The 11,965-nt window shown below is 42.2% G+C and overlaps 1 protein-coding gene across 1 annotated transcript in view; it reads left to right on the forward strand.

Moving 5' to 3' along the window:
* The window catches only part of ERGIC2 (ERGIC and golgi 2), a 51,922-nt gene that overhangs the window by 5,180 nt on the left and 34,777 nt on the right, over nt 1-11,965 (forward strand). The window contains exons 2-3 of the mRNA XM_026648692.2: nt 10,101-10,149; nt 10,718-10,766. The gene's annotated coding sequence lies outside the window, so the exon portion shown is untranslated. The remainder of the gene's footprint in view (nt 1-10,100; nt 10,150-10,717; nt 10,767-11,965) is intronic.

Genomic DNA, 11,965 nt, shown 5'->3' on the forward strand with positions numbered 1-11,965 from the left:
CCTCCCCATCTATCCCCCACCCCTCGTACCCCTCCTCACCCTGAGCCTCCTCCCCACCTATCCCCCAAATCCCCTTCCCTACCCCAAACCCAAGTCCCTCCTCACCCTGAGCCCTCTGCCCTTGCATCCTCCTGCCCCATGGACCCCTCATCCTGAGCCCTGTGTCGCTGCCTCTCACCCTGAAACTTCTGTATCCCCAACACACCATGTCTCTTCTCCTCACCCTGAGTCCCCTATATCCCTGACACTCCCATTTCCCTGCTTCTGTCTTCCCCCCAACATTCCTTTCTCCTCACCCTATATATCCTGCTGTCTCCCATATCCCTTTCTCAGCCCCTCCCACTCCCTCCACCTGTAACCTTCCTCTTCTTTTCTTAATCCCTTGCCCCTATCTCTTTCTCTTTCTCCAAAGATCCCCTTCTTAGCCCTGGCTAGCTCCCTTCCCCCATATGTCCTCCTTGACCCTAGCCTCCCCTTTCCTACCACTCCCCCCCCTCCGCCCCCAGCATCAGATTATATCTCCTGCACACCCCTTCACCTCATTCTTTTTCCTCCCACATCTTCTTATTGCTCCCATCTTTCATCCTCCTCCTCATTCCTCTGCGTATTCCCTTCATCCCTGTTTTACCATCTCCCATATTTCTTGTCTCCCTGCCCCCCCATCCCCTGGTTTAGTGAATGTTTGTGGCTCTTGTAGTTCCCCTTTTACCAAGAATAATAATAGTCCTAAACACATCTTGCTTGCCCCTTCTCACTGACAATCTCAAAGTGCCTCGCTAACATTAATGAATTGAGCCCCACGTCGCTGTCTGCTGCTGTTGTAATAGTTTTTGGGGTTAAATTCACTGGTACAGTGTTTGCCTGGTGTCGAATCACTGACCTTCTTGTCGGAGTTTGAAGTTGCTGTTATGCATTCCACCTACAGTTTTCAGATTTGACCCTAAAGTCAAGTGCATAATAATATTATTTTCATTTTAAAGAAAAGTGTGATGAAGAGAAGTCTCAAACTTGCTTTGTAATTTGATTGTTTGTTCATCTCCCATGTGCCTCTATCATTCCCTTTGACATCTTCAGCGTAGTTACAATATTCCAGGCTGTGCACACACACATACATGTGAACGTATATATCTGTTACTGGGCTAAACTGCATAATAACATCCTAGTTCTCGGAAATTGTTTTCTCTGTCCTGTGTCCTGTTTCTTTTGTGACTTGCTTAAAATCTGCAGATTTGAGACCTTAGGTGACTTCCCTTCCGCGCCACACCCCCCCTCCCCCCCCCCGGGCTGCACAAATCACCTACTTTTTTTATTTATTTATTTATTTATTTATTTTTTAAAGCAAGACTGTTACTTTTTTGTTTAGATGGGGGGTGAATCCTATTTTCAAATTGTGGTGTGGGTTTTGTTAAATACTGTAGTTAACTAAATTTGTGTAGAAAGAAGACAGTAGGGAAGGGTCAGTTTTTTTGCTTCGAGCATAATAAACCTCTGACATGTTTCAGTCTTTGCCAGGTAGACGTCATCCTTCGTCTCCACTCCCTTTATCTAACAGGCTGATGAAGGTAATTTGGCAGTTGCTGATAGGCTGCAGTCTCTTAGAGGTGTGTTTGAAAGAGCACAGATTTAAGACTGTTTGTGTCTTACTGATGAACAATAGCCTGCATAAGTACCTCAGTACTCAAATGTATTAGATTAGTGTGTATGCTGAGTTAGCATGATGCAATTAAATATGTTATTACAGTTAAAGTGTTTTATCTTGGATTGAGGAAAATAATCTTACTGCAATATTTTGTTTCCATTAAAATTTTATGCAGATGGCTGTGTCTTAAAAAAACCTGTGGCCTTGCTGGTGATGCATCAAGTAATCTGGCAGATCCAGGTCCCTGGTGATGTAAAGCCAACCACTGTTTCTCTCTGCCTATTGCTTCTTCTAGTCCCCATTGTAGGGAACATTTCAGGGGGCAAAGGGAGTTGGGTCAAGATAATCTATGGCTGCAGAATGGCACCTTATGGCATTGGCTGCTGGACATAAGAGCCGTAAGAATGCTGTAACTTGCACTGGGAGCCAGCTGGCTCCAGGATAAGGAGAATGCAAGTCACGTGAAGTCATATTTGCCCCAGTCTTGTGCCTACTGTAGCAGATGTTGCTCTTTTTTTCTGTGATTTCCGTTTTGTGTGTCAATCCAGTTAATCATTGTCCAAATAGCACCAGGGACACCAACATGCCCAAGATAGACGACCAGAATTCAATGAGAACTTAATTGTGTTCCTCTGCGTGTCCCCCTTTACAAGTCAGCTTTTTCCAGAGCCCTGAAAGACTGGAGCTACTTCCCTTTTCCATGCATTTGTTTTCTGTTCCTTCTAATTTTTAGTTCTCTCTCCTTCTTAAATTTAAATACCTTATTTAATACCAAGAGGAATGCTGTTGTCTTTTCAAACTTTACTCACTTTGAGATTCCCTTGTCTGATGAACTTGCTCTGCCCTCTAAAATATTGGAACTGAGAGTAACTCTGTATTCATGTTCTATATCGTGGCTTGTCTTTTCCCACATGTTTATCAGGTTTCCTTAGGCCTTGGGTTCAGGGATGCATAGAATTTTTCAGTCTGTCTTTTTTCTGCTCTGTAAGTGTTGGATATTTGGTAGAATGATCTCAAGTTTCAATCCTTTTGAAAGGGAGCTGATGCAGTTCTAGAATTTTTCTCTGAGGCAGTATTGATACTGACTGAAAGGTTAGTACTGATCAAAATATATCCCTGGCAGAGAATGTGTCCATTAGTCATCAAGCAACTCTATGCCTGAAGATTGTGAGATGCTCAGTTCCCCTTGGATAATGTCATAAGAACGGCCATACTGGGCCAGACTAACGGTCCATCTAGCCCAGTATCTGTCTTCTGAGAGTGGCCAGTGCCAGATGCTTCAGAGGCAATGAACAGAACAGGGTAACTTATCGAGTGAGCCATTTCCTGTTGTCAGTCCCAGCTTCTGGCAGTCAGAAGTTTAGGGACACCCAGAGCATGGGGTTGCATCCCTGATCATCTTGGCTAATAGCCATTGATAGACTTATCCTCCATGAAGTTATCTCATTTTTGTTTGAACCCAGTTATACTTTTGGCCTCCACAGCATCCCCTGGCAATGAGTTCCATAGGCTGACTGTGCATTGTGTGAAGAAGTACTTCCTTATGTTTGTTTTAAACTGGCTGCCTATAATTTTTCCTTTTTTGAGCTAGGGAGACCAGAACTGCATGCAGTATTCAAGGTGTACCATGGATTTATATAGAGGCATTATGATATTTTCTGTTTATCTATCCCTTTCCTAATGGTCGCTAACAGAATGTTAGCGTTTTTGACTGCTGCTGCACGTTGAGCAGATGTTTTCAGAGAACTATTCACAATGACTTCAAGATCTCTTTCTTGAGTGGTTTCAGAGTAGCAGCCGTGTTAGTCTGTATCCGCAAAAAGAACAGGAGTACTTGTGGCACCTTAGAGACTAACAAATTTATTAGAGCATAAGCTTTCGTGGGCTACAACCCACTTCTTCTTGAGTGGTAACAGCTAATTTAGACTCCATCAATTTGTATGTAGAGTTGGGATTATGTTTTCCAATGTGAATTACTTTGCATTTATCAACATTGAATTTCATCTGCCATTTTGTTGTATAGTCACCCAGTTTTGTGAGACCCCTTTGTAACTCTTCACAGTCTGATTTGGACTTAAATATCTTGAATAATTCTGTGTTGTGTTCAAACTTTGCCACCTCACTGTTTACCCCTTTTTCCAGATCACTTATGAATATGTTGAACAGTACTGATCCCAGTACAGATCCTTGGAGGACCATCCTCTTTACCTCTCAGCACTGTGGAAACTGATAATTTATTCCTACCCTTTGTTTCCTATCTTTTAACCAGTTACTGATCCATGAGAGAACCTTCCTTTTTATCCCATGACTTCCTACTTTGCTTAAGAGCCTTTGGTTAGGGACCTTGTCCAAGTACACTATATCCACCGTATCACTCTTGTTCATGCGTTTCTTGACCCCCTCAGATAATTCTAATAGATTGGTGAGGCATGATTTCCCTTTTTCAAAAGCTGTGTTGACTCTTCCCCAACAAATCGTGTTCATCCATGTATCTGATAATTCTGTTCTTTACTATAGTTTCAACCAGTTTGCCTGGTGCGGAAGATAGGCATACTGGCCTGTAATTGCCAGGATCACTTCTGGATCCTTTTTTTAAAATTGTGGGCATTACAATAGCTGTCCTCAGTCATCTGGTATAGAGGCTGATTTAAGTGATAGATTACATACCACAGTTAATTTTGCAATTTCATATTTGAGTTTCTTCAGAACTCTTAGGTGAATACCACCTGGTCCTGGGGACTTATTACTGTTTAATATATCAATTTGTTCCCAAACCACCTTTACTGACATCTCAATCTGGGATAGTTCCTCAGATCTGCCATCTTAAAAGAGTGGGTCAGGTGTGGGACTCTCCCTCACATCCTCTGTAGTGATGATGGATGAAAAGAATTCATTTAGCTTTTCTGCAATGTCCTTGTCTTCCCTGAGTGTTCCCTTTAGCACCTTGATTGTGTGGTGGCCCCACTGATTGTTTGGTACGCTTTTGATGTATTTAAAAAAAAATATTTTTTGCTGTTAATTTTTGTCTCTTTTGCTAGTTGCTCTTTACATTCTCTTTTTGGACTGCCTAATTATACTTTTATACTTAACTTGCCAGAGTTTATGCTCCTTTCTATTTTCCTCAGTAGGATTTGATGTCCAGTTTTTAAAGGATGTCTTTTTGTCTCTATTGTTTACCCATGGTAGCATTGTTTTGGTCCTCCTTACTGTTTTTTTTATTTTTATTTGGAGTATACGTATAGTTTGAGCCTCTATTATGGTGTTTTTAAATGGTGTCCATGCAGCTTTTAGGCATTTCACTCCTGTGACTATTCCTTTAATTTCCATTTAACTAGCCTCCTCATTTTTGTGTAGTTCCTATTTTAAGTTAAATATCTACAAATTTTATCTCTTCATCCTGCCCTGACATGGCATGTTCCTAGTCAATATTGGGATAGTTGCAAGCCTCCATTATTATTAGATTTTTGTTTTTGTAGCCTCTCTAATCTCCCTAAGCATTTCACAGTCACCGTCACCATCCTGATCAGGTGGTCGGTAGTATATTCCTATTGCTATACTCTTATTATTCAAGCATGGAGTTTCCATCCATAGCAATGCTATGATACTGTTAGATTCATTTAAGACTTTTACTATTTTTGACTGTATGCTTTCTTTTTTTCCATATAATGCCACTCCCCCACCAACATGACCTACTCTGTCATTCCTATATGTTTTGTACCCTGGTATTACTGTGTTCCATTGATTGTCCTTGTTCCACCAAGTTTCTGTGATGCCCATTATATCAGTATACTCATTTAATATCAGGCACTCAAGTTCACCCATCTTAGATTTCATGCATTTGTATACAAGCACTTATAAAATGTGTCACTATTTAGTTGTCTGCCTTCATGTGATGTAATTGAATGGGACTCTTTTTTTTTTTTTCTTCTTTTTTTCATTTGGCTGTCTCTTCAGCTCCTACCTGTACTCTATCAACTTGTATCCTCTCCTCTTTACTAAGATATAGAGTATACCCTTTAGTAAATCCTCCCTTAAGGAATATGTTTGCCCGAACTGTGTGCTTCTCTACATCTGTCGGCTTTCCCCCCAACCCTTAGTTTTAAAATGCCACTATGACCTTTTTATTTTTACATGCTAGTAATCTGGCTAGTACATCCTTCCTGTCTAGGCTCCTCTGTTCGCAAAAGGTTCTCCAGTTCCTAATAAACCTAAGTCCTTCCTCTGAACATGATCATCTCATCCACACGATGAGATCCTTCAGTTCTGCCTGTCTAACTGGCGCTGTGCATGGCATTGGAACCATTTCAAGAATGCCACTGGACTTTAATCTCCTACCTAGTCACCTAAATTTGGCTTCTAGGTCCTCTTTCCTACCTTTCCCTATGTCATTGGTACTTAAATGTACCACGACCATCAGCTCCTCCCCAGCACTGCACATACATCTGTCTAGATGTCTTGAGAGGTCTGCAACCTTGGCACCCAGCAGGCAATCCACCATGTAGTTCTCCCAGTCATCGCAAACTCAACTATCTATATTTTAATGGTCAAATCCCTGATTACTATTGCCTGTCTCTTTCTAATAACAGGGATCCCCTCCCCTGGAGAGGTATCCTCAGTGTGAGGGGGGCATTTTGAGGGGGGCATTTATTACTCTAAGTTTATAGTCTAATAAACATTCTATCTAGCTTTCATGCTCCCTCTCTAAACTCCTTGTCAAAACTCCCCTGTTTGCTGCTCCTGTTCGCTATCTCCTCTGGTTGCTTAGGAGCTGGCTGTCAGTGTCTGTGTTCCACAAGTAGGGACTTTGTGCCAGGTACTGTACACTTCTCCCAACATGTCTACACCCTTTGAAATCTATTGACCAATTTACTTTTTCCTTTCAAAATTGAAATCAGTATGGGTGACTTCTGCAGTGTTTAAGGGCCTGATTCTCCAGGGGCCTTGTATAGCCATTTACATTATGGGCTCAATTCTCTACTAACACTGTAGAGTAATCAGTTGAGTAATACTGGTGTAAATGAGAAGGAAAATCCAGCCCTACCATTCTGATTTGATAGCATCACAGATGCAAATCACTACACAAAATACAAGGCAGGGGAGAGACTGAAGCCCTGAAAGTGAGAAGGGAATAATCCCGAGATTAAAATGACCAACTGGAAAAATTTACCAGTGCTTTGTTCAGTCTAGTTTTAAATGCATTTGGCTTCCATCCTTTTCCTTTGAAGGCTATTGCTCATTGTATCAGTTCTTATCCTTAGCAAATTTCTCCTGATATTCAGCCACATTTTCCTTTTGATTAATGCATCCCACCCTTTTTGATATTATTGTACCAGCAGCCCTAGGCCCTGGTCTTGCGAAGACTTGCGCGCACACACAGGAGTAGTCCCATATGAATTGCAGTTATGCATGTGCATAGACCTTTGCAGAACTGAGGCCTTAAAGATAAACTCCAAATCCTCTAAAAAAGGATTAATGTCCTTTATGCTCTTTTATGATGTATAAAGACTGCTTAAATCAGTGGTTCTCAATCCACAGCCTGCAGGCCGCTTGCAGCCCAATCAGCACACAGCTGCGACCCTTGTGACATGCTCATGGCCATACAGTGTGTATATATATTGTAAAAAGCAACAGAGAGTCCTGTGGCACCTTTAAGACTAACAGATGTATTGGAGCATAAGCTTTCGTGGGTGAATGCCCACTTCATCGGATGCATCTTAAAGGTGCCACAGGACTCTCTGTTGCTTTTTACAGATCCAGACTAACATGGCTACCCCTCTGATACTATATATATTGTGTGGATGTGGCCCACATAACAGAGAGAGTAGCATATGCGGTCCAGAACGGTAAATAGGTTGAGAACCACTAGCTTAAATTCTTCTGTCAGTTTCCTCCTGCCACTCCTCTTTCCCTCTTGGAAGTATCATATCCTCTCTTCCTTGTGTGGGTCTCTCTGTGCAGCAATTTTTGTTTATGTTGAGGCACTGTAAAACTGTAGAAATATTTGTAGTGCTAGCACAGAGAAATCACAGTAATTCCACTGTGTTCAGTGTTCTCAGTGCTTGTATCCCTGGGGAAGGATTTGCCCGGTAATTTTTATTGGAACCTATAAAATACTCTCCAAATAGTACAGTTCAGGAAAAAGAACAGTGCATCTTTTCATATATATCGTTAATAGTTTTTATTAGGACTGTCGATTAATCGCAGTTAACTCACGCGATTAACTCAAATAATTAATCGCAATTAATTGCACTGTTAAACAATAGAATACCAATTGAAATGTATTAAATATTTTTGGATGTTTTTCTACATTTTCAAATATATTGATTTCTGTTACAACACAGTGTTCACTTAACATTATTATTTTTTATTACAAATATTTGCACTAAAAATGAAAGACAAAAGAAATAGTATTTTTCAATTCACCTCACACAAGTACTGTAGTGCAAGCTCTTTATTGTGGAAGTGTAACTTACAAATGTAGATGTTTGTTTGTTACATAACTGCACTCAAAAACAAAGCAATGTAAAACTTTAGAGCCTACAAGTCCACTCAGTCCTACTTCTTGTTCAGCCAATCGTTAAGACAAACAAGTTTATTTACATTTACAGGAGATAATGCTGCCCGCTTCTTGTTTACAATGTCACCTGAAAGTGAGAACAGGCATTCGCAAGGTATTTACGTGCCAGATATGCTAAACATTTGGATGCCCCTTCATGCTTCGGCCACCATTTCAGAGGACATGCTTCCATGCTGATGATGCTCGTTTAAAAAAAAGTGTGTTAATTACATTTGTGACTGAACGCCTTTGGGGAGAATTGTATGTCTCCTGTTCTGTTTTACCTGCATTCTGCCATATATTTCATGTTATAGAAGTCTCAGATGATGACTCAGCACATGTTCGTTTTAAGAATGCTTTCATAGCAGATTTGACAAAATGCAAAGAAGGTACCAATGTGAGATTTCTAAAAATAGCTACAGCACTCAACCCAAGGTTTAAGAATCTGAAGTGCCTTCCAAAATCTGATTGGAACGGGGTGTGGAGCATGCTTTCTAGAAGTCTTAAAAGAGCAACTCTCCGATGCAGAAACTACAGGGATTGGTCCTGCTTTGAGCAGGGGGTTGAACTAGATGGCCTCCTGAGCTCCCTTCCAACCCTGATATTCTATGCTCTATACAGAACCTGAACCACCAAAAAAATGAAAATCAACCTTCTGCTGGTGGCATCTGACTCAGATAATGAAAATGAACATACATTGGTCTGCTCTGCTTTGGATTGTTTTCAAGCAAAACCCTTCAGCAGCATGGATGCATGTCCTCTGGAGTAGTGGTTGAAGCATGAAGGGACATATGAATCTTTAGCGCATCTGGCACGTAAATATCTTGTGACTCCAACTACAAAAGTGCCATGCGAACGCCTTTTCTCACTTTCAGGTGACATTGTAAACAAGAAGCAGGCAGCATTATCTCCTGCAAATTGTAATGAAACTTGTTTGTCTGAGCGATAGGCTGAAGTAGGACTGAGTGGAGTTGTAGGCTCTAAAGTTTTACTTTATTTTTTAATGCAGTTTTTTTTGTATATAATTTTACATTTGTAAGTTCAACTTTCATGATAAAGAGATTGCACTACAGTACTTGTATTAGATGAATTGACAAATACTATTTCTTTTGTTTTTTACTGTGAAAATATTTGTCTTCAAAAATATGAAGTGAGCATTGTACACTTTGCATTCTGTGTTGTAATTGAAATCAATATATTTGAAAATGTAGAAAACATCAAAAATATTTAAATAATGGTATTCTATTAAGAGCGCGATTAATTGTGCGATTAATTTTTTTAATTGCTTGACAGCCCTACTTTTTATTCTTCTATAGTTGTAATAATGACCAGTTAGCAAGGAATTAATTCACAGTATCTCCCTACCTTTATTTGCACTCACTAGAAAAATGTGTTGTTTATAGTAAAGGAGGTAGTCACAACATGTATTAAGTTGTAATTAGCTAAAATTGAATGGTTTCTTTCCCCTGCCTTACACACACACACAAGCATTGCCCACTCTAGCCTCTTCTCTCTATCTCTGCTTGCTCCACTCCCACCGCTGTCTCCAACCTGGATTAGCAAATTTCTGGGCATTGCAGAAAGTGGATCCGCATTGTAACTCAGGCAAAAGGCACAGTAAGGGCAGCAGCTTCATTGGGGCTTCACTTGTCTAATGGGCATGTGCGTATGACCATTAAGGCAATAGGAGGAGGGTGAGCATGTGCAGAAGCAAAAAGGGCATGTTTGGAGGGTGGGCAGATTCTGCTGTTACACCAGCCCTGTACCTCTCAGCACTAAAGATTTTCATGCACGTGTAACTTTGTAACTTCAAGTTTTTATGGGCATGGATGCATTGCTGATAAACTAAATAGCTACACAGATAATGACTTGTTTGGGATGCCTTCTTTTTTTTTTTTTCTTCAGAATCTTGCTTCACAATACCTAAGACCATCAAGAGAGACAAAGGGTCAAGGTAAGACAACCTGTCTGCTGGTCTTTTTTGGATATTGATGCAAACTATAAACATCTGTGGTGTTTTAAAATATTGCGTGTTAGATTCTCTGATATGTAATATGTTCTTCTCCAGCACTCCCCTCCCTCCCCCCAACCTGCTTCATCCACTGTCCCCTTCCAGCACCACTCCCACCCTACTTCATTCCCCTTTACACCTGACTTTCACTAACAATCCCCTTGTCTTCCACCCATCTTCACTCTCCTGACCTGCTTCAGCCTCTCCTCCTTGCCCTCTCCTCTTCCCACTTACTTGTTGGCATCCTCATCTCTCTGGCCTGCAAACCCTCTCGCACCACTGACCTGCTCCAGCATCTCTCCAGTCTCCACTGACCTGCTTCAGCAACCCTTCCTCCACTCTCAACCTGCATAAATTATGCTATAGGCATTTCAGGAAAACTCAGAACTAGGGACAGAGTCAGGGCAGCATCTTTATTGTCCCAATGGGCATATGCACATAATTTGCATGAGACTTTTGGGGCAGTCTCAGGAGTCTGGACATGTATTTGGATTCTGTTCTTTCTTTTTAGTACCTCACTCCAACTTATCTAAGAACAGCAAGACAGTCATCAGGACAAGGTAAGACAACTTGTGTGCTACGGGTTTGTGAGAGTTAATTCAAAAGTATAGGCATATTTGCAAGTTGATTCATTGTGACCTGTGTTAGAATTTGGTGTGCAGTTTTCAGGCACATGTCATGGGCAGTGAAAACAAATGGCTTTACTTCTGTGAGCACAAAAAGATGTGCCGGTATGAGTATCCAGAATATACAAGTTAAAAAAAAAAAAAGGCTTATTTTGACTTTCTTCAAGGAAATTTTGTCAATGAATAATTTTTAGTTGCACATTGATCTTTGAATGAATTATACTGCTTTTTCACTAGTAGTGATCAAGTTATTGACAGAATGATTCTTTCTTTAGCATACAGTACAAAACTGCCTTAGCTGAACATGGGAGGCTATGAGCAGTGTGGAATCCCTCTGAGTCCTACACAGCATGTTAGACATTCTCCATTAGTTAAGGCACTGACTTTGATTCACTGTCAGAAGTTTGCCCCCTCCCACTTCCCACCCCCTGACTGCCCCCCTCAGAACCCCCAACCCATCCAACCTCCTCGCTCCTTGTCCCATGACCACCCCTCCCGGGACCCCCCACCCCTAACCGCCCCCCAGGGATCCCACCCCATATGCAACCCCCCCGTCTCCTGACTGCCTGACCCCTATCCACACCCCCACCCCCTGACAGGCCCCCTGGGACTCCCTCACCTATCCAACCGCTCCCTGTCCCCTGACTGCCCCCTGGGACTCCTTGCCCCTTATCCAAGCCCCTGCTCCCCGCCCCGTTACCATGCCGCTCAGAGCACCAGGACTGGCAGCCATGCTGCCCAGCCGGAGCCAGCCACTCCACCACGCAGTCTAGAGCACTGGGGCAGGCCGGTGGCTCTCGCAGCCGCGCTGCCCAGCAGGAGCTTGCAGCCCCGCCGCCCAGAGCGCTGGCGGCATGGTGAGCTGAGGCTGCGGGGGAGGGGGGACAGCAGGGGAGGGGCTGGAGGCTAGCCTCCCTGGCTGGGAGCTCAAGGGCTGGGCAGGACGGTCCCACGGGCCGGATGTGGCCCGCGGGCCGTAGTTTGCCCACCTCTGATCTAAGCTGACCCCCTGCATAACATGGACCATGGAATTTATTCCTATAATCGGTCAGTTTTAGGGCTGAAGCTGGATTGTTGGTATCTCTTAATTCATAGATTCATAGATTCTAGGACTGGAAGGGACCTCGAGAGGT

This window comes from Terrapene carolina, unplaced genomic scaffold (genome assembly GCF_002925995.2).
Source record: "Terrapene carolina triunguis isolate 2854851 unplaced genomic scaffold, T_m_triunguis-2.0 Scaffold68, whole genome shotgun sequence".
Classification (NCBI taxonomy): domain Eukaryota; kingdom Metazoa; phylum Chordata; order Testudines; family Emydidae; genus Terrapene; species Terrapene triunguis.